At 52.4% G+C, this 23,709-nt stretch overlaps 1 protein-coding gene across 1 annotated transcript in view; it reads right to left on the reverse strand.

Annotated features, from left to right (window-relative positions):
* The window catches only part of znf469 (zinc finger protein 469), a 163,206-nt gene that overhangs the window by 90,657 nt on the left and 48,840 nt on the right, over nt 1–23,709 (reverse strand). The window contains exon 3 of the mRNA XM_084672391.1: nt 8,674–8,763. The gene's annotated coding sequence lies outside the window, so the exon portion shown is untranslated. The remainder of the gene's footprint in view (nt 1–8,673; nt 8,764–23,709) is intronic.

Raw genomic sequence — 23,709 nt, forward strand, 5'->3', positions numbered from 1 at the left:
CATTTGTCCCTGGCACGCGCCCACGGAGAGGAACTGGAAACCCACAGAAGTGATCCCCCCCCACCCCCCTCCTGGTCATGACAGCGTGGCGAGGATCTGTCATCTCTCACCTGGTCTCGACTGATAACCAGCATCAAAGGAGACAAGGAGACCTACTCGTCCATCGACCCCCCGTCCATGAATTATGGAAGAAGGGGGAGGGGGGGGGGTTTGCATTGCGTTCAGTGGTAAGGATTCCCACACTGGAAGGAACTCTGAGCCAAAACACGCAGAGAAGTGCCTGTAGTGGAGCCCTTGCCTGGCCGATGGCTTTTCCAGAAGGACTTGAGTGAGTGTGTGTGTGTGTGCGTGTGTGTGTGTGTGTGCGCGGGTGTGTCTATATGCTGTGTAGGAACCTGAGAAGGTGTCACACATCAGTAGATCTGAACACAGCTAAAAATACACGTTGAGAATACGTTGAGAAACACCCCTAACAGCTCTCTTCTGACAGCTTGGAGCCTCTTTCCTCCTCTCCTCCCCTGCTCCCGTCCTTCACCTCTCCTCTCCTCCTCCTCTCCACCACCTCCTGTTCCTCCTCCTCCTACTCCCACCCCCCCCCCCCCAACACCACAGAAACCACCATCGAGATGCGAGGTAAGTGTCTCACTCATGGGCGAACACGAGATGTTTTCCTCCAGGCGCCCGCGAGCGCGCTCCCGGCGGTTTTCCAGCATCAGCTAAAAAACGAATGTGTGTGTGTGAGTGCATGTGTGTGCACCCAAGTGCTGAGCCGTCGTCCCACTACAGCACAGAGGCTGATGGGCTGTGCCTCGACACAGGCTGCTCCCCGCCACTCAGCTGAGCCGGCCGTCTGTCTCCGCGTGAGAGAAGAGGGAGTCAGATGGCTGAGCGGTGAGGGAGTCGGGCTTGTAATCAGAAGGTTGCCGGATCGATTCCCCGCTGTGCCAAATGATGTTGTGTCCTTGGGCAAGGCACTTCACCCTACTTGCCTCGGGGGGAATGTCCCTGTACTAACTGTAAGTCGCTCTGGATAAGAGCGTCTGCTCAATAACTAAATGTAATGTAAGATGGCAGACGAACATAGCAAAGGGTCAGCCTTGAGGACCATGGCCTGCTCACCACCAGAACACAAAGTCTGTCGGCCCACAGCCCGACCATTAAGACAGTAATATTCCCAGGGCTGCCCCACAGACCCTGCCACAGCCAGACCCACTCACGAACCATCCGTCCCCAGAGTTAGATCCCAGGTACCTGAACCACAGACGGTGCTGGCTAGGGGGACTGTGCAAGGAAACAATACGTGTGTGTGAGAGATTATTGTTGAGGCTCACTAGATACACTGCTGGTCACATGCACTTTGCTGGACTGGACACACACAGCCCAGTTCTCTGTCTCTCTCTCCCTGTCTCTCTTTCCCTCTCATATTGTTCTCTTTGGCTCCCTTCTCTCTCTCCTTGGCCAGATATTTTGCCTCTCAGTGACCTGGCCCACAGATGTGGCACTCCAGAACTCATTACAGATACACCCGTAGATCACTTGAATCATTATGACTGTGCACTGAACGTCAATCTGCAACTCATTATTAGAGCTGATCCCATATTGAGGAAAGACAAAGAGGTAGAGAGAGTGGGAGAGGGTGGGGGCGGAAGAGAGTAAGCAAAGAGGAGGGGGGGGGGGGAGAGAGACGCTAGTGATTAAATGGGTTTGAGAGAAGGGCGTCCCAGGGGCTCGAGCGAGCCTCACCACAGCGACCTGGGTTTGAATCTGGCCTGGGCCCTTTGCATGTCTTCCCCCCCCCCTCTCTCTCTCTCTCTCTCTCTCTCTCTCTCTCTCTCCCCAGCCTTTCCTGTCACACTTAACCATCACTGTCTAAAAGGATGAACATGCCGAAAATATATCTCTTTACAGTTGAGAGAGCTCTGTCATGTAAGCCACCGCTGTAGCTGAGGAACAGTGGGAGAGAGGACGGAGGCATGTAGAGGGGCAGGAGGAGGAGGAGGAGGAGAGCAGGATGGGAGCAGGAGGAGAGCAGGAGGAGGAGGAGGAGAGCAGGAGGAGAGCAGGAGGAGGAGGAGGAGAGCAGGAGGAGAGCAGGAGGAGGAGGAGGAGAGCAGGAAGAGAGCAGGAGGAGAGCAGGAGGAGAGCAGGAGGGGGAGGAGCAGGAGGAGAGCAGGAGGGGGAGGAGGAGAGCAGGAGGGGAGCAGGAGGAGAGCAAGAGGAGAGCAGGAGGAGGAGCAGGAGGAGAGCAGGAGGAGAGCAGGAGGAGGAGGAGGAGAGCAGGAGGAGAGCAGGAGGAGAGCAGGAGGGGGAGGAGGAGAGCAGGAGGAGAGCAGGAGGAGGAGGAGGAGAGCAGGAGGAGAAGGAGCAGGAGGAGAGCAGGAGGGGGAGGAGGAGAGCAGGAGGAGAAGGAGCAGGAGGAGAGCAGGAGGGGGAGGAGGAGAGCAGGAGGGGGAGGAGAGGAGGAGGAGGAGGAGGAGGAGAGCAGGAGGAGAGCAGGAGGAGAGCAAGAGGAGAGCAGGAGGAGGAGCAGGAGGAGAGCAGGAGGAGAGCAGGAGGAGAGCAGGAGGAGAGCAGGAGGAGGAGGAGGAGAGCAGGAGGAGAAGGAGCAGGAGGAGAGCAGGAGGGGGAGGAGGAGAGCAGGAGGGGGAGGAGAGGAGGAGGAGGAGGAGGAGGAGGAGAGCAGGAGGAGAGCAGGAGGAGAGCAGGAGGAGAGCAGGAGGAGAGCAGGAGGAGGAGGAGGAGAGCAGGAGGAGAAGGAGCAGGAGGAGAGCAGGAGGGGGAGGAGGAGAGCAGGAGGGGGAGGAGAGGAGGAGGAGGAGCAGGAGGAGAGCAGGAGGAGAGCAGGAGGAGAGCAGGAGGAGAAGGAGCAGGAGGAGAGCAGGAGGGGGAGGAGGAGAGCAGGAGGGGGAGGAGAGGAGGAGGAGGAGGAGGAGGAGAGCAGGAGGAGAGCAGGAAGAGAAGGAGGAGCAGGAGGAGGAGCAGGACGAAGGAGAGTGCATGGCGGCCCAGTGCCAGGAGCATGTCCGCCCGGTAGGGGCAGTGAGAGGACACAGGAGGGGCAGGGGGGCGGCCTGAGGACCTGGCCAGGGTCCAGGACATAGCATACAGAGGTCTTGGAAGACTTCCAGCCCAGCTGGGAGCTTAGGGGAGCAGGGGAGTCAAGTCGCCCTATAACCTGGATCTGTAGCCTCATCGGCACCGCTGACAGATTTATACCAACCTGGACCAGGCCCAGTGGAGCCAGCCTGCTTAAAGCACACTCTATCTATACACACATCTCTCTGCCCAATTCACTCTGCCCTCGCTCCCTCATCCTCGCTCTCTTCTCTCTGTTCGGATCCCTCCCTCTCACTGTCTGGCTCCCGGTCTTCTCTCGCACATGTGCCCTCTCGTTCTCTCCATCTCTCCCTCGTTCACGGCGAGGGTACAAGGAGAGAGGGAGAGGGAGGGAGGGATAGAAAGGGAGTACACCTGCCTGCCTGATTAAAGCTGAGACAAAGAGGCTTGTGTTCCTGCCCGTCCACCTGTTCGCCTGTCTGACTGTAGCAGAGAAGGCCTCGGACTCTACCTGTCTGTCTGTCTCCTCTCCCCTCCATTTCCCCGTCCCTCTCCACCAGTGTCCACCCCCTCTCTGGCCCCGATCAAGACTTCCTTTCCCAGCATGCAGTGGCGTATCGACAGACCCCCATGGGATCCATCAAGACATCCGCGCCGCGCCAGCTCCCCCCGTCAGCTATATGACCGCGCGTGTACGGTACACGCCGGCTCGCGTGAGGCTGTGCGTGTGCGCGGGCGCGGGCCGATTCCAAACGGACCGGTTCCAGACATGTGTCGTCCCTTCCCCAAATGCCTCCCTTCCCACCCCCTCCCTCCCTCTCCCCGCCCCCTCACCGCTGATTGCGCAACAACAACAACAACCACAACAACATCTGCTTTGTTTAAGCGCCGCCTCGGCCCTTTCCGAGCGGCGCTGGCCAAGGCAGAGGTCTAGGGGGGTGCCCGGGTTACCTGGACGGGCCGCAGGGTCAGGACACGGAGCCTGTGATGGAGGACGCGGAGCGGGGGCGGAGGGGAAGAGCAGGAAATGGTATTTCCGTCCTCGCTGTCTGTCGAGCGTGGAGAGCTCTGCTTTGGTAGGCGTCCCTGGTGGTCTCTCCTCTGCTCTCTCCGAGAGCTAGCACTCACTAATGGGCTAACCATCCTTACGCTCTCCATCACATGTAACATGATCATTAGCAAGGGTAATTAAACCTTATAAAGTTACTCCCCTGGTGGGTGGGTGTGTGTGTGTCTGCATATGGTATAGCTACACAGTCCATTTCAGCCTGGGGCTTTCCTGTGCTCAATGAACTTAAAAATGCATTGAGCTCAGGGGTGTGTGTGTGTGTGCGTGTGTGTGTGTGTGTGTGTGTGTGTGTGTGTGTGCGTGTGTGTGTGCGTGCGTGGAATGACGGAGGGCACTTACACAGTCCTCACAACGAAGAGTCATATGGTTAAGCACATTTTTTAAAGTTGACAGGGTGGAGAGTTAGAGCTTGGGATAATGGTTCTAATTCTTCACAGCGAAGCAGCAAGTGGGCTCCGCAGTAATGGCAGCAATTCCACTGTTTCATGGACAGATAGGCTGGTGTCCCAGAGAGTGGGAGCCCATGGCATCCCACGCCTCGGGGGCTAAGAGGGGCTGTTAACTCTGATCATAGACGCTGTTAAGTCCACGCTGCGGAGGGAACGTCCATCTTACCAATGGACTTTCTCAACCCATACAAATTTTTCACTAAAGATGTTTCCCCCCCCCACCAAGCCTTTTTCCCCCCCACCTAGCCTGGTAGTAAAGCACTTTTGGAGAGAGTTTCTGAGGTGGTATTGTTTAAGACCCACGTGGAGGGGCTCTCCCAGTCGGGCCTGGTTCGACAGCCAACCAGATCCATTAGAACGAACCTCCAACAGCTATTGTTTTATGTGAGGCTAATACAGAATGTTCACATTATGGAGCTTTGAGATCATGGTCATATGGTACTCCGTATGGCAGGCCTGCTGTACAGCAACCTGGAGGGGGGGGGGGGGGGGTCTGGCAACGCCGTCACGCTTTAGTCACGAGAGAACGGGGAAAGGGAGAGTAACGGAAAGAGAGAGAGAGACAGTGGGCCGATGGGAGAGAGACAGAGGAGGGGGGGGGGTGGTGGGGGGGTGGAGGTTTCCCCTGTGGTGAGGCTAACGCATGTTCCCAGGGCCCTGACAGTCTCCTCTCCGCAGCAACACCCCCACCCCACATCCTCCTCCTTGGTTTAGGGGGCTCTGAGGACCCTTTGCTCCAACACCATGAGTGGGGAAATATTGGTCCCACTTATTAATACCATGGCTGGGCCAGGAGCCATAACAGGCAACAATACAATACTGAAACACCCCATTTGAGGGCTTCATAAACGGATTAGACTCGCGCTGGCTACTGGAGACTTATAAATACGCCTCTCTATAAAAGTACCCACTTAAAACGCGCCATCTATCTAAGCCTCTCTTCTGAGCCAAATGGAAGGAGCTGGGGAGGGGGGTGCAGAAATACAGTTGACCTATCAACTGTGACCAATCGCAAACAACCCAGCTAAAATCCCACAAGCGTACCCAGAACTGTATCTGTTGACAGAACAGCACACAGACGGAGCGCCCCACAGTGTCTATAAATTGTTCCTCCAGAACCCACGTCTTGCGCCGTCTTCTGGCCTCTGAGATCAGCTGTGGAGCACAGGGGCTCTGAGAGGTCAGTAACCAGGAAGTATGGCTGCCGGCCCAGCCTCCAAACCCCCTTCAGCCCCTGGCCCCAGAAATCAAATCAAACGAAACCCCCAAAACAATTGAAAGCATGCCCTGGATCCAGATGCTGGGGTATTTGATGTTGATATGTGGCCGTAAGGATGTTTCTATACAGCACATGCGAGCCCTGCTGTTCAGCAGGAGAGTTCATTCCTGCCTTCGATATGTACTGCACCTCCGAGACCCAATATAATGTTCCGTCTTGTCGAAAAAGGCTATCGTTCCAAGAAAGCGATATCGTAAACAACGCGGACACAGACCCAGAGGAGAGGAGTTACGGCACGGCACTCCAGAGCGTCTGATAGGCTGGCCGTGTTTTGGCCCTGCCGCCACTGAAACGCAGTGTGTGTGTGTGTGTGTGTGTGTGTGTGTGTGTGTGTGACGAGGTTCGACGTTTACGAAGGAACGCTGGCTACATTTAGTAAACGGGTTTAGTCAAATATGTGAGGGGAGGGCAGCAAAGCGGACATTATTCACCGGTCTCAGAAAAACAGACTGCAGACAGAGCAGACTGGGGTCGAGTGTAGGACAGAGTCAACCCTTCAACACGGCCATTTCTAATCACCTCAGTAAGACACGGTACTGCAGACCTACGTGAGCACAAGAACCCCCACTTTGCATTATATGATGCCTCATACAATGTATCCACTATCTTTCTGGATGATTCATCCAAACAAAGGATTCATCCAAAACAGACATTGAATGGATTTACAGACATCTCTCAAAGACAATACTGTTTGTGGACACTAGAAAGATTATTGGAATTTGTGTGTGACAATGTATGCTTTCCCTTTAATGCTGTGTTGATGTAATTTGAGGTTTTAATGTAACTTCCTTTCCTGTTATGATAAGTCAGTCAACCTTGATATCAAAATTATTTTAATCTAAGTACCAAACCATTTATAAATGCTGTGTAGATATATTATGAAGTATATGCAAGGTATGAACATTTTAAGGACACCATCCAAAAGTAACAGCCTCTTCACACCTATCTGTGAACCAGTTTGAACAACTCCCAGGCCAAGGACCTGACCGATGAACTGGCAGGTTTTACCTGCCACAAGGCACTTCCCCTTTATTCTGCTTCTTAACACCAACAACAAATAATCACTCGCTGAGTCCATTGATGCAGCAAGTCCAGACAACAGATAGGCCTCCAAGAAGGATCTTGCCAAGGTCCTGGAATTCAACATTTTAGTAATTGCAACACTTCTGCAGAAGGACGATTCTGCAGAAGTAACCAAACACTATTCACAGGCTCACCGCGGATTAAAAGAAAAACTTTCACAAAAGAACCTTTTGATTGGATTTGTTTACTACAGCCAAGATTTAAACAGACTCTACTTTCGACCCACAACTTCAACACACCGGCAAACGTAAATGCGACTAGCTGTATTTCTTACTTGTAACATTGACATGAAGTCATTGATATTGTGGGCCCTATTTTGACGATCTGAGACGGAAGTATCACAACGCAAAGCGCAAGTAACTTTGTGGGCGTGACTCTCGCTTGGTTGGAACACGCCTCCTTTTTCGCTGAACCTCCCACGGGAGCTCAAAGTCATTTCGATGTGCGTCCGTGGAGGGAAAAGTCGGCTTTGCGTCGAGTGAAAACTAGTAATGACACTTGCGTCGTTGACTAAGTCAATTGCACAGGGTGCAAGATCGGGCCCTTGGTGTGTTTTGATTAGACCCAGTGGCGGTTCTAGACTAATTTTACTGGGGGGGCCAACGGGGGGGGCAGTGTTTAATCAGAGGGGCACATTAACAAAACGGAAACAAATTATATTTAAACATTAAAGAAATTTGATTTACAATAAAATCATACAAAATGCTCTGGCTCTCCCTCTTCCAGCTCGTCAGCTCTCTAGATACCTTGATATGTTTCTCTGACTTTATTTACTGGGGCAAAAAAGGCTGCAATGTCCCTTCCTCGGTTCATGATGACTATTGAAGAAGAAAAACGTGTAAAAAAAAAAACAAGTCAGCTCAGGGTGGCCACAGGGGGGGCCAGGGACATTTTTACAGGGGCACTGGCCCCTGTAGGCCCCCGTGTAGAAACGCCCCTGATTAGACATATACATAAAAGCTAGCTGCGTTAGTTTACCACTAGACATTCCCGTTAGACAAAGGCCTTGATTCTTTCTCCTCCCCCTCTTTCCATCTGACCCATTGTATGTTTTGTTTTGTGTGTTAGCCCATCAAACTCTTACTAAAGCCAATAACATATTTCCATTACTGTTCATTATATTTCCATTTATTCCAATAAATCATTGTGTTTAATTTTAACTGGCGTACTCTGATCCCTCATGTTATTTGATCTGCTCTACACTTTGAACAAATGTATTCCTTACGATTATAGCCTACTGATTATTACAAAGGCTATTATTAAACTAGGTTTCCTCAGCCCCTTTGAACACATTCTGAGGTGGTGCCCAGAATGGGCACTTTATTATAAATGAAGTATTTCTATCTTAAACGAGCAAACCCCGCTACAGGAGACACCTAGAGCAGGCTGGGTAGAGACAGAGCAACTACTGTAGAGCAGCCTTGGTAGAGACAGAGCAACTACTGTAGAGCAGCCTGGGTAGAGAGTTACCAGCTGAGGAAAAGTGTTTTCACTGGGACAACTCGATTGCTTCAAGATGTGTGTGTGTGTGTGTGTGTGTGTATCAGCTGTGGTGATCTCAGCTGTTTTCACAGCCACTGTCTTATTACCACACCCACTATTAGGTGTAATTAGGCCACTGGAACAGCACTTTGCCATCCTCTCTCACACACACACACACACACACACACACACACACAAGGAGGTTACGGGTTCTTAGGTGGTAACTGAGCAGGTTTATTTTCTTGTGGTAATACCTGGTGAGTATCACACGCAGTCGTCTCTCACAGTGGGGATGCTGTCAGGCTCTCCAAGGTGGGAACACACACCACAGGAAGTCATTCACCCTGAGAAAGAGAGAGAGAGAGACTCTTAATTTGACTACTTCACATCTTCACTTATCTGTCTCTATCTATCCTAAATCCGTTTCCTGTCTCCACTTTCCATGTCCGTCTTTCCCTTCCTGTCTCTCCTCCCCTCCTCTCACCTCCCTCTCCTCTCACCTCCCTCTCCTCTCACCTCCCTCTCCTCCCCTCCCCTCACCTCCCTCTCCTCCCCTCCTCTCTCCTCCCCTCCTCTCACCTCCCTCTCCTCTCACCTCCCCCTCCTCCCCTTCTTCCTCCCCTCCGGTAGGGAGCAGAGACAGAGAGGAATGTATGTTTGAGTGCCTCGCTGCTCTGGCTGAGGGGTTCTGCTGGATCAGAGCGAAGAGCCGCAGATGACTATCATTCGCTTATCTGCTGATGATAAATCACACAGTGATCCTCTGAGGATCCTGGGATTAAAATGAACCCAATCACCCTCCCCCTCCTCCACCTCTCCGCTCTGCCCAGCGCTCTCACTCCCCAGCAGGGGAAACCGTGGGGTAGAGCCTTGACCCTGACGCCAACACTGCATATACCTCTACACATACACACACACACGTGCGCACACACACACACGCGCAGGCACACACACACACGCACACTCACGGATGCAAAACAGAACAATGGCACCGCAATCCAAGCACAACATCTGTTCCAGGCAGACGTCGAAACCTATAGCCAGGAACGTGTGTGAGAAGAGAGAGAATAAAAGCAATGGAGTCAAAAGGAGAAATAAAAAATCCAACCGAAAGACTGCCTGCGTGTGTATTTTATATTCCTTGTTTTTCGTGGCGCGCCGTGTCATTTTCCGAGCGGCTTCGCTCGCCACACCAGTTCCAGGCTCAAAGGCGTTTCTCAGATGATCAAACTGAAAGGGTCTAACGGCCAGGAATTCAGACCCGTGAAAGCAGAAAAGAGCAAGAAAGGAAAGGTTACGAACAAATGAGAATGAGAAGGGATGCCTAAAAGGAAACCTTAAAAAGAGGGTATATTAGTCATGATTGTAGAAAGACTGACAGAGGAGAATTCTATGGATAGAACGAGAGATGGAGAGAGAGAGAGAGAGAGAGAGAGAGAGAGAGAGAGAGAGAGGAGGGAAACCCAAAACACAAGCGCGCGTGCACTCGCACGTACGGCGCGCGCACACACACTTACACTTCATTAGCCACTGTGTGTAGACAGCCAGTGTTAACCGTGGATTTCTGCCCTTCAGCTCCGCAAACACCAACAAACAGGAGCCGTAGGACCTCATGTCCTCTGCCGGTCGGCCTGATGAGAAAACCCAGCGCACAGACAGGAACTGTTTTCACTCGGCCCTGTTCAAATAAACCCCGGGAGCGAACAGAACAGAGCCGCTCTGCGGAGTAACCATCCACACCATTAAAAGGACATTCATGATTAGCTCAATGGAGCCAGTAGTGTGTGTGGAGGAAATCGACCTAGAAAAGAGAAAGAGAGAGAGAGAGTGTGCGAGTATTTTTTCCTCTGTGTTGTCAAGCCTACAGATGGAACAGACTGGCTCTCGGTCGAGCTAATCGTCCTGTTTTTGGCAATAAAACCAACGCTGGAACGCTCCTTCACCTGACTTCACCAACTGTATGAATGTGTGTGTGTGTGTGTGTGTACGTAGATGCGGAGTGCAGCTCAGGACAGCCCTACCCCTTTAGCGACGCTAAAACAGGTAGCATCTCTCCTAAAAGAGTTTGGGGCGCGAGATCAACGCTGAGCGTTGAGACGGAGTGTGGAGGTATGCACCACAGCCATCCCCGCGGCTCACTCGTTCGCCTCGTCAGTGACATGGATTTCATGTTTTGCACGTATGGACATATCAGTCTGATGAGCTTGAGGCGTCAATTAGGAGACGGACAATAACACACACACATCCAGACCTGCAGCTACCAGCAGGGCCCTTCCCTAATCCCCTCCTTCCCTTACCTGGGCAAGGCCTGGGACCTTGACGAGAGCGACCGACTTTAGGCAGGGCGGAGGGATACACAACACACAGGTCCCAGGCCGGTCCAACTGAAGTTGACTGTGAGGGAGGCAGCTCGTGTGTCTGTGTGCGTGTGCTCACTTGTGTGTCCTTAGAGGTCAAGGGAAGGTCACACCTGAGCAATGACTTGTCCTGCATGCAAATAGCATAGACAGAGCCTCCCCACTCTAAGTATAGAGCCAGAGACAGAGTAATCTCCTCTAGTGTCCCTGCCATGTGAGTGTGTGGGAGGGGCAGAGTGTGTGTGTGTGTGGGGCAGAGTGTGTGTGGCAGAGTGTGTGTGTGTGGGGCACAGTGTGTGTGGCAGGGTGTGTGTGTGTGTGGCAGAGTGTGTGTGTGGGGCATAGTGTGTGTGTGTGGGGCAGAGTGTGTGTGTGTGGGGCAGAGTGTGTGTGGCAGAGTGTGTGTGTGTGGGGCACAGTGTGTGTGGCAGGGTGTGTGTGTGTGTGGCAGAGTGTGTGTGTGGGGCATAGTGTGTGTGTGGCAGAGTGTGTGTGTGTGGCAGAGTGTGTGTGTGTGGGGCAGGGTGTGTGTGTGTGTGGCAGAGTGTGTGTGTGTGGGGCAGAGTGTGTGTGTGTGGGGCAGAGTGTGTGTGGCAGAGTGTGTGTGTGTGGGGCACAGTGTGTGTGGCAGGGTGTGTGTGTGTGTGGCAGAGTGTGTGTGTGGGGCATAGTGTGTGTGTGGCAGAGTGTGTGTGTGTGTGGCAGAGTATGTGTGTGTGGCAGAGTGTGTGTGTGTGGGGCAGAGTGTGTGTGTGTGGCAGAGTGTGTGTGTGTGGGGCAGAGTGTGTGTGTGTGGGGCAGAGTGTGTGTGGCAGAGTGTGTGTGTGTGGCAGAGTGTGTGTGTGTGTGGCAGAGTGTGTGTGTGTGTGGCAGAGTGTGTGTGTGTGGCAGGGTGTTAGGGGAACATGGACAGGACTGATGGTAGGAATATACGACAGACACGGTGTCCGGTCATGTGAAAGGAATTCCTAAATACCAAGACAGATAAATAAGATAGACAGACAGATAGACAGATAGATAGAGAGACAGTAAGAGAGAGAAAGAAAGAAAAACAGAGAAGAAAAAAAATTACAGAGGCAAATAAAGAGACATGAAAAGAGATAAGGAGAACAAGAGCGATATTCAGTGAGTGGGGGGGGGGGACATTAAAAGGCAAGAGAGAAAGAGAGAGAGATAAAGAGAGAGAGAGGCTCTGCCTTAGCTAGAGGGACATGTGCTTAAGTCATCTCAGGGGCCTCTCTGCTGCCGTGTCTCCCAGTGACAATGGCTCTCTTCATGGCGTGTGTCGCCCCTTACCCCCACCCGAGCGCCGGGGTCACGCCCCCTCTCCCTTCAAAGACCCCCGCCGCCATCTGCCTTTTCACAAGCCTCCTCATTACCCCACTCTCCCTGCAGGAGGACGCACTGATGACTGACTGACCACTGCCCCCCTCCCCCGCCCCCCGTCTCCTCCACCCCTCTCCCTTTCAGCTCCTCGCTGACTTCATCACTTCCGCCCCCCCCCGTCCCCACCTTCCCCTGCCCCCCCCCCTCTCCCTCCCCATGTTTCTTGAGGGTCCAGGTAAGTATAGGGCACCAACATTCTGCCCACCTCCTCCTCCTCCTCCACCCTGCCTCCCCCGCCCCCACCCCACCCCCGGCCTGCCCCGGACTCTGTGCTGGGGTACTCATGCATCAGGACGGGGTTGCCTGGAGGTTATGAGGAGAGAGCTCAAAACAGGCAGATCAGAATGTTGCTTTGGAAAATGTGCTCCTGTAACCTGAGACTGGGATGGACGGCCATCTGGAAGCTCCCTTTACCAGATCCTACTAGAACTCTCTTTTCCGCGTGTGTGTGTCTGTTTGTGTGCGTGTGTGTGCGCGCGTGTGTGTGTGAAATACGATGTTTTCTATGTGTTCATGGACGATCCGGCAGGTCAGTTTGTTGTTGTGACTCTGATAGGTGATTTAATCGCAGCGGTCTGAAATCTGTGCTGCCATTGGTGGAGAGCCCATCCGTCAGGGGGCAGGGCCCGGTGTCAGAAAAACAGGAACTCGAGAGCTTCTGTTTTAAACATCTGACAGTCGTCTATCTCTCTCACCTTCTGCTATCTATCCATGTCTTTCAGCACCTTTCTCGCTCTCTCTCTGTCCACCCGACAACACAGTTGAGGTTTAAGTTTGCTTATATATGTGTGTGCGCGTGCGTGTGCGCGCGAGGGGTCGAAAAGAGTCGCTCGGTAGACACACACGTCGTATCGTCGAGTGCTCACACCCCACAGGATGAAACGCACCAACGTCCCAACCAAACTGGGCAGGAATCACTGCTAGAATTTCCCCAAAGACGTCCACCTGCTTTGGCGGCCGGCCTGTCGGTGCGGAATGTGCTGGCCGCAGAGAAACTGACACCTCCAGCACTCTCAGACTAAACAAACAAGAGGACCTGCTCCGCTCGCTGCTCTGAGGTCTGCAGTGCCATGTTGCTGTAATTATAATCATCCTCCACTGATCTCCTCCTAATCCGTAAAGTCAAAGGCAAAAGTCACCTAATCCTAACACACACAAACACCCTTTCACACACACCCCCTTTCACACACACACGCGCGCGCCCGCACATATATGTATATAAACAAATCAAACGCAAACATGTGGAAGGCCCCGGCTCTCCCGCTCTCTCCCTGCGACAACACGTCCTCATGCCGGCTCTCCCGCTCTCTCCCTGCGACAACACGTCCTCATGCCGGCTCTCCCGCTCTCTCCCTGCGACAACACGTCCACATGCCGCGAGACGGCGTCATGGCTGGACAACCTGGCGGTCGGAGCTGGACTTGAGCGGGAAATTGACCGGTCGAATATGAGGAGGGTTTTTCCCGGTCTCAGGGCCACGTCCACTGTCCCCACCCCAGCCCCACCCTCCAGTCCCAGGGCCACGTCCACTGTCCCCACCCCAGCCCCACCCCCCAGTCCCAGGGCCACGTCCACTGTCCCCACCCCAGCCCACCCCCAGTCTATCCCTATCAGATATCCTCACTGGGCCTCTAGCACAGTCATGGCAGTGTCAGGTCCTTCCCAGACATATTTGAATGTCCCTGGAAAGAACTTTGATCTGGACTGCAACGTCCTCTGTCAAGCAGGCAACGGCCTCTGTCAACCAATGGCAAGCTCTGTCTTGCCACCACGCTAGCTCCGCCCCACCAGCCAGAGACTGCAACATGCATAGAGAATCACACACTGCAAGTCATACAAACATGTAACGGGGGGGGGGGGGGGCTGGGTGATTTATTATTTCCCCTCAATGGTACTCGATCCCGGGACCTCTGACTTAGCTAGTTACTGTATGTGCTGGCGCAAGTGGCCTGTGTACACGCATTGAGTTTTTCACATTTACCAATCCAGATTGCATGCTCTCGCACACTTGTAACTCCCCCCTTCTCCCCCCTCCTCCCCCCCCCCACACACACACACACCACCACCGCACACACACGCATGTAAACACGACCCTTCCCACCACGGCCGGCCCCCGACACACACACACACGCCCGGCGAAGCTCAGTGGGAGGCAGTAAGATCACAGAGAGGCCTGACACAGCAACAACAGCCGCAGACTAACACACACACACACACACACACAAACACACACAGAAGCCATTCACTGGCACAGACATATGGCTACACTCCATGTACATTCAGGAACAGGGTGAAAGTTCACCCACGGATTTTAACTCACATGCCATACGTGGATATAATACTCTCTCTTTCTCTCTTTCACACGCACGCACGCACGCGCACACACACACACGCATACAGCAGCAGTGTGCTTCCTCAGACAGAGGTCGTTTGATGAGAGTCCCAGAGTGTGCGCGGGCCCTGATCAAACGCAGCACCACATCTCCCAGGGGGTTTGGCCGTAAGGACCCGCCATGGAAATAGAACCCCCCGGAGACTCGAGAACGTTCCGGAACTCTGTCGAGGCAGGCTGGGAGCAGGTGATGGAGCGAAACACACACCTGAGAGACCTCATGACTGCTTATCTGATTGGGACGCAGAGCCATTAACACATTAACACACGCCTGAGAGAGCGTGCACACGCACACATACCGTGCCGACGTACACAAGCATCACACGCACGCACACACATTTACGATGCACACATACTGTACATCACACACACACAAACAAATGCACATTATTAGCACGTAACATGCAGCTGTTTGGCAGGTATTTCACTCTACACTCTACACAGCCCGAAGGACAGGAGGAGGTGGAAGATAAAGTCACAGATGAACTGACGTTTTAATGATCATAATACTACTGATTTCATTCGCTTTGCACCTTTGGGAACTCCAAAAGAGGACACGCGGAGACTCCACAACAGACTGGGTTAAGCAAGGTTGCGTGCGTGTCCCGCCGTGCGACCTTGCCAAGCCGACGCTACCGCGCTAACGGGTGGCACGTGTCCACGAAGCACAGGGCCCTTTCAGCGGGGACAAATTGACTTGTCCCTGTGGTCTCGGCAAAGCAAGACAAGACGGGACCATCCATGACCGCACTCCTTAACGACCCGGTCGGCCATGCCTCAGCTCGTCCAATGAAACGTGTCCCTTGGCGACGTCTCCGCGTGGTGACACGGTTGGGGGAAGCCCTCATTGGGGGATAAAACGCATGGAGGGAGAGCCGAGAGAGAGAGAGAGAGAGACCTGCCGTCTCTGATGACTCTCAGCCCAGCAGCCCTGATGAAGTCATACGCTTCAAACCTCATTTCACTTACTCTGCGTGTGTGTGCGCGCGCACGCGCGTGTGTTTCATTGAAAATACGGGGTTCAGTCATCAATCACGTCTAGGGTCGCTCCGCCTGCCAGCGGACACACACGCACACACACACACACACACACACGCACACACACACACACAGCTAAATGGGAAGAATGAAAGGAACAGACACCAGGCCAAGAAGCAAAGGAAATTTAAAGGGTGTCTACGAGGAGGATTAGAGTGAGAGAGGGAGGAAGAGTGAAGGAGGTCTGGAGGAAGAGGAGGCATCAGATTGTGGTGTAGACGGCCTAGGGACTGGCAGTGCCCCGTGCCCCTGGTGCTGAGAGGATGGAAAGCTTGTTTCGACAGCAGGCTTCGAGGGCTTCTGCATGATCTCAGGCTCAGCAGTGTGGGGAGACTAAAGCTCCCCACATCCCCCATCGGTAAGCAGGCTGTACGCTAGCAGGGAACACAGCCTTGGGCAAGGCATTGTGGGATATCTGAGGGAGCCTTTTTTTCCATTCACTGATACGATCACTCCGGACTGGTAGCCTCCACACACGCGCGCGCGCGCGCACTCACTGTTACCTGGCCCTATTTTGCGGTCCTTCTAAAACTAGGATTGGTCTTGATTCCTCGTTGCTATAAAGCAGGGTTCACAAACAGCAGCTTGGTTAATGCTATTTTAGGATGTCATCCAATGGTTCCATAACTGCCTGTTTGGAACCCCTAAATGCTCTGTTGTCAGTTGGTCAACCAAGGGAAGTAAAGTGAACACAAACACATACCAACATGTGCTGGAGCTTCTCTTGCCCACCGTAGTATTTGACCGTGGTTTAACGAAACATTTCAGAACCTGCTAACCGCTGCCTGTCAAACCTCGACCGTGACCCTGACCCCGACCTTAGCCCCATACCTCTATCCCTGATTCTATCTCTGACCATGGCCCAGACCTTAACCCAAACTTACCCTGACTCAACCATCCATTTGGCTAGGCTTCAACCACAACACCATACACTACCAACTCCATGTGTTTAATACCAAAGAACAGAGGCCTCTGGCTTTGCATACAGAGTTATAGCAGACCTTTTGATTAAAGTTTTCCAAACAGCCAGTCTATTTGACATCAAGTCCAGGTCATTCTGTTTTTTTCTTCTCTTAATTCACACTGAATGAGTTTCATTACCTCGCTTCTAACTCAGTTCATCACCACGGTTGGGTTTGATATCACTCGAGACGAATGTCAAGACAGAGGGAAAGAGAGGTGGGGAGAGGAAAATGGAGAATGAGAGAGGTTGGGGAAGGAGGGCCGCTAACTGCTGTGCCAGTTTGCGGTTCTCCTGTCAGAAACCCCTGCTCGTGTTCTCCGCTGGGCGCTCATAAACACGGGGGCCATGTTTTTCCTGCCACCGCGAAGAAGGGGCCTGCGTTTGCGGAATCAAACATGACTTCCTTCGGCTTCCTGCTACAGATGCTGCCTCCATTACACAAGTATTTCCGCTGCCGAGCAAAACAATATTCCCATAAAAATAGATCAAGAGAAATGCAGAGGGTCGTTGAATCTGTCCAGACACAGGCCCTACACAGGGCTGCAGAGGGGCTCATATGGTAAACCATTCCAACAGCCCGCCCCCCCTCTCCAGAAGGGGTGTTTAAACCTCCATCCCGGATGGACAAGGCCTCTAACAGGATGGGGTACCCCAGGGTTTTAACAGGGCTAATTGAGTGCTAACTATGTCCCTTGATTGTTGTGATTCTCAGTTGTAACAAACCTGCTCATAAATGTCAGAAGGAGCGTGTTCTGTGTCTGTGCACAGGAACGTTCCGGAGCATAGGGTCTGGTTCTGCTGCTATGGGCTCTGCTCTGCTCTTCACACACACACACACACACACACACACACACACACACACAGTCCTACTGCCAGCCACTGCACTCTGTATTAAACCTTCCTCATACGGTAAACCAACAAACACACACACACACCAACACACACCAACACGCATAGATAGAAGCGTTTGGGTGAAAAACTTTGAGGCCTCTCTCACGGGTTTCTGACCACGGGGTGATGTGAGTGAGCGAAGGGTCGGTGTGTGTGAGTGGGTGTGTGATCCAAGGCAGAGGTTATGGTGGTATTGAATTAAGAGCAATGAAATAGTGGGGAAGGGGGGGGGGGCGGGTGTTGTTGTTGAATCTGGTTTGGTTTATGGCTCACTTTAAAAATTAGCCCCATTATAAATCTGCTCTCACACACTAAATTCTACGGCTTCCAATTTCTGGAAGAAATTGTGGGAGACAGGAGTATTGTGTTGCAGCTGTTAGAAAACATAGACACAGTGAAGTAGGAAAGCAACCCTCTGGAGGACGAGTCTGCTGGAAAATGAGTCAAAGACTTTAACTGAGGCCTTGATAGCAAGCAGCTGATATCGGACAGAGAGTCGTGGATGGAGGAGTGGAAAAAGGAGGAGGAGAGGGCGGGCGGGTGGGAGCGAGGGAGGGAGAGTACCAAAGAAGACGACCTTACAGAAATCAAGATCATCTTTGCATGGTAATTCTCTGGTACTCGGGATACAACAACAGACACTCTGTGTAGCATCCAAGAAATATTGGTTCCCCTTCTTTCGGGATAAACCGCAGCTTTGTTGACAATGACAACCCTGAGGGAGGGATCAGTCCAATCAGAGACGGAGAAACCTCAGAGGCTGATCTACACCAGACAGGAAGACGAGGTAGGAAGGAGGTGAGGAAGAGAAGGCGCGGCATCGCAGGGAGGGGGCGAGGATCCGATGGTCAAGAGGAAGAGAGGTCTCGAACGAGAGGGGACGACGAATAGGGAGAGAGGAAGAAAGGAGAAGGGAAAGATGTCGAGGCAGAGGAGGCAGGGGAGGGAGGCAGGGAAGAGGAGGCAGAGAGGGGAGGCAGGGAAGAGGAGGCAGAGAGGGGAGGCAGGGAAGAGGAGGTAAGGAGGAGGCAGAGAAGGGAGGCAGGGAAGAGGAGGTAAAGAGGAGGAGGCAGAGAGGGGAGGCAGGGTGCCAGGAGCCCAGGGCCTTATCACCACTCAGGCACTGTGGTGCATGGGCACTCTTTCCCACAAAACCCCCAATGTGGAAGCAATCAGCAGGATTGGGGATAGTGACTGAGGCGAAAGGAAAAAAAGCCCTCCCTCTACTCCCGCTCTCGCCCCTCCCGATTCTTCTCCTTCCAGTCTCTCCTCCGTCCGTCCATCTCTCCTTCCATGACTCGTGCCTCGTGGATGGTTGGTTTACAGAAATGAATAAATGAGCTGAGCACTGGGTCCTGGGACAGAGGCAGACATACCGGTGGTCAGGACTACTGGTATGGGACTAGGCACCACAGAATCCCCAACCGCCTCTCCTCGCTTACACCCCGTCCTCTCCCTAGTCCTCCACAGAAGGGATTTGAGGTCTGCCTACTGATATCAACACAGATACAACACTTTTATTGTTTGTGCTGGCTTCTTTTTGGATGGAACAGTCCTTTAGTTATTGAGCCCACATGGATCTCAGCACTGGGTTTTTGATGAGGTTCACATCAGAACCAGACCCAGCCTAAGACCGATTTCCACACCCAGACCCAGACCTAGGCCCACACCCAGACCCAGACCCAGACCCAGACCCAGACCCAGACCTAGGCCCAGACCCAAGCCCTGGCCCAGACCCAAGCCCAGGCGCACAACCATTAAAAAAAGCTCTATGCTATTCACACCACACTCCCGTAAAAACAAATCTCCTTACTGCTATAAACATGATAGATGGATGAAGAAAAACCGGAATTATTTCTGAGGTAATTTAGTGATGAGTGTTAGTGATTGTGCAGACAGGGTCATGACCCCAGCCATATTAACGGCCCACACCCCTGGGGTGAAAACGGCTTCATGTCTGGGTGTTGAAACCTCTCGGCCCAGTGAGTTATTACCCTAGTAACTCAGATTCACTCATATTCAGAACTGACACCAAACTGGGGCCGAAAACCCATGTAGACACATCTAGCCCCAAACAAACTGTGTGACCAAGGTTTGCCATGAACTCACAGGTTAAAACTCACACACACACACACACCTACCATAAAGACGGACATCCCTCATAAACATGCTAAAACAGTATAGCTGTCCTCAGACTGAAAACCTAGACTCTGATACTTTGCCCTCGGGTCTCAAACCCATTCCTCCCTCCCCCCAGACTCGAACCTACACACCCTTCTCTGCAGTCCCAAACCATATCCACAGACATTGTGCTTGATAGTTCTGCAAATTTTTCCACTTCGAAGCTGATAAACGACAGAGAAAATAAACAGTGTGATGCAGGCCCTTTGAAGAGAAAGGGCTTCCTCCCAGGGCCCTGCGATTTGTCCCGCTCCGACGACCGCCAGAGAATCACACGGAAAACCGGAGATGTTTTTGAAAACCAGCAAGTTGTGGGGTTTCACCACAACTGATGTCACTGTTTAATAACACATTTCTGCTGATTCATGAACTTTCCCCTCCTCTAAGTCATGTGACCACTCTGAGACGGGATGACTCCATCATCACCAGAGGCAGCCTTCTGCCCGTCAGCCTGTCAGGATGCCATTAAGCTCCATTAACTCACATTTATAGGCCTTACTTTGAGGGATCTGGTATGCGTGTGGGTGAGCGGTTATGTGTGTGTGTGTGTTTGTGTGTGTACTCTCTTCTCCGCATATGATTCATTCTACTTTGCAGGCACCAGATTTAGCAACCAGCTAACTATACTATCCCCCTACGGAGCAGATAGATCCAGCCCAGCTCAACTCCAGCTCCAGTCCAGATCCAGCCCAACTCAACTCCAGCTCCAGTCCAGATCCAGCCCAACTCAACTCCAGCTCCAGTCCAGATCCAGCCCAACTCAACTCCAGCTCCAGTCCAGATCCAGTCCAACTCAACTCCAGCTCCAGTCCAGATCCAGCCCAGCTCAACTCCAGCTCCAGTCCAGATCCAGCCCAACTCAACTCCAGCTCCAGTCCAGATCCAGCCCAACTCAACTCCAGCTCCAGTCCAGATCCAGCCCAACTCAACTCCAGCTCCAGTCCAGATCCAGTCCAACTCAACTCCAGCTCCAGTCCAGATCCAGCCCAGCTCAACTCCAGCTCCAGTCCAGATCCAGCCCAACTCAACTCCAGCTCCAGCTCCAGTCCAGATCCAGCCCAGCTCAACTCCAGCTCCAGTCCAGATCCAGCCCAACTCAACTCCAGCTCCAGTCCAGATCCAGCCCAACTCAACTCCAGCTCCAGTCCAGATCCAGCCCAGCTCAACTCCAGCTCCAGTCCAGATCCAGCCCAACTCAACTCCAGCTCCAGTCCAGATCCAGCCTTACTCAACTCCAGCTCCAGTCCAGATCCAGCCCAGCTCCAGTCCAGGCTCTCATGTCTTCCCTGACTCCTCAAGCAACCTCATCCATCATTTTCCTGACAGGCTGCCCTGTCAATCAGTGGCCTCCCAGGCCTGATAGAAAAGAACATTTGTAAAAAGACATATCTATCACTTGAACTGCCAGTCCACACATATCCATGGGCGGTGGAGAAAGGCCGCATGGTAAGAATGTTATGAAGCTGCTCTGGGTGTGTGTGTGTGTGTGTGTGTGTGAGTGTGTGTGTGTGTGTGTGAGTGTGTGTGTGTGTGAGATGTTATGAAGCTGCTCTGGGTGTGTGCGTGTGTGCGTGTGTGTGTGTGTGTGTGTGTGTGTGTGTGAGAGAGGGAGATGTGACTACAGATAAGTACAAAGAAAGAGAGCGATTGAAAGAAGGAGAAAAAGAGAAGGATCACGACGGAGAAAGTGAAGCGCTTTGTGAGACATGCAGATACAGGGTGTGCCGAATCCTCGGAAAAGTCCAAAACAGCAACGGTGAAACAGACAGACAGATTGTGTGTGAGCCCACTGTGTAGAAAAGGTGCTCTCCCCGCGAATGAATGTTTCCAGGGGTTCTCAGGCCTGTAGTCGAGGCTCCTGCTAATGAGATAAGTCTGTCCCACCGTGAGGAGCTCTCAGCAGACTCCGCTAATAATCCCCACAGCTCATTTTTCATCTCTACCACAATAGGCTACTATTATATTCAAATGATGCATGCAGCGTGCATGAGCATCTGTGTGTGTGCGTGCGCCTGTGTGTGTGTGTGCGTGCGCCTGTGTGTGTGTGTGTGTGTGTGCGCCTGTGTGTGTGTGTGTGTGTGTGTGAGAGAGAGAAAGTCCCCGTATCCCGCTGTGTTTGTTTTGTTTTCCCTCTGCTGCTTGTGTCTGTGAGGGAGAGCTTCACAGCTCCATAGTGTAGATGCGTGCGTGTGGGAGTGGACGTGTTGTTTCAGAGATCTGTTGTTGGGAGCACACTGGCAGGCTGTGCCTCGCGCCAAGCTGGCACACCGACTGGTGCAGAGGGTGCCTATGCTATGGTTAGGTTTGCTGATTGGGGATTATTCAATAACACAAACCAGCTACTGTTCAGGCCTGCATGGGAGCTGAGACAGAGCTGGCTACCGGCACCCCAAACACACACACACACACACACACACATAAAGGGGGATCAGATGGCTGAGCGGTTAGGGAGTCGGACTATTAATCAGAAGGTTGTTGGTTCGATTCCCGGTCGTGCCAAGTGACATTGTGTCCTTGGGCAAGGCACTTCACCCTACTTGCCTCGGGGGGAATGTCCCTGTACTTACTGTAAGTCGCTCTGGATAAGTGCGTCAGCTAAATGACTAAATGTATAAACAAATAGCTCTGGAAGAGTTCCACACACATAGCTCTGGAAGAGATTCATACATCCAAAGACGAGGAGAAAAACGATCCTAGATCAGAATGTATATTTTGACCATGCCCTGTGTGTAGATAAACATTCTCCACAGCTCTCTCTCTGCCAAAACCCTTCATCTCTCTTTCCCTCCCTCTCACATACTCTTCCACTCCTTTCATCTCTCCCCCAGCCCCTCCCTTTTCTCTCTGCTCAAGAAGGTGAGGAACGACCGAACAGGAGAACCAGTGGGTGAGCTGAGCCTCCGGGAGACCCAAACAATGAGGCCCCGCACCGATGCACTGTGGGAGTTGGAGTGAATGCAAAAGTCGTGTTGTCATGCCGCCCGAAGCGACAGCCGTTCACGCAGGGATGCAACTCACCTGGCCTAACGTTCCCTGGGACACGTACAGACAGATGTATTTAACTATCAATCACCAATCGTTTCGCTCAACAACACGCTGTCTGCCTTTCCCATTGGGTATCCTCATTCTAAAGAGCTTCAGCATGTTGAATCCTGTAACAAAGACCCCTTGTGATCAGAGATCATCAAAATAGGACAGAGGTCTTGACCGAGAGAGGGGGGAGAGAGAAAGTACACCAGAGAACACTGTACGTACCATCACTAGCACATATTTAGAGGGTGTGTGGGCGGAACTAGCCATGCCTCCCAGAGAGGGAAAATACCTCTGTTTACCTTCTTCATCTGTGCTGTCCCAAGAGGGCTACGGGGGGGGGGGCACAGAATCCTGCTCAAATGCCAAAGTTTACCCCCAATTTCATGTTTAACTTGAAAGCCACTTTTGGTCCTAACAGTCTAAACGTTCCATAAGACGGTGGGAGGCCAACTGCACGTCTCTGAATCTGGTGTCTATTCTGGACCTGAGGAAGGTTATTCAGTTAATTACTGAACGTTCAAGTTCTTCATTTTGGAAAACAGCTGGCTGTGGAATTTGAATGACAGAGTCATTTTTTCATCACTGTCCACCACCTTTCAAATAATTCCCATGTGCTTCTCTTTTACTCGAACAATGTCTATTGTTCGGGGTATCTGGAAAGATATTCTTTGTTGATTTGCTACTAATCTGGACTTGGCAGTTTCTAGAAAATCAGGATCAATACTGCTCTTCCACTTTAGGGACAGAGACCAGAATAACTAGGCGTATTGAGGCCACGTGTTTGCAAGTTCAACATTTGCACAATCAAGCCTTTCTCTGCCAGCAGTAACCATGTCTGCTTTAGGACAAGACTCAGAAAGAAACAAGCCTGAAAACACGAGGAGAACCCGAGGAGAACCCGAGGAGAACCAGAGGAGGATGAGAAGGAGGACGGGACGAGGTCCGGATGCGCACGGGACCAGAGACGGACCCGGGAATGACGGAGACAGGCTCGGACACAGCATCCCCTGAGGACGCACACACTGCACAGACATGTTTCTGTACCGCT

This window comes from Hypomesus nipponensis, chromosome 14 (genome assembly GCF_054491055.1).
Source record: "Hypomesus nipponensis isolate SF chromosome 14, ASM5449105v1, whole genome shotgun sequence".
Classification (NCBI taxonomy): Eukaryota; Metazoa; Chordata; class Actinopteri; order Osmeriformes; family Osmeridae; genus Hypomesus; species Hypomesus nipponensis.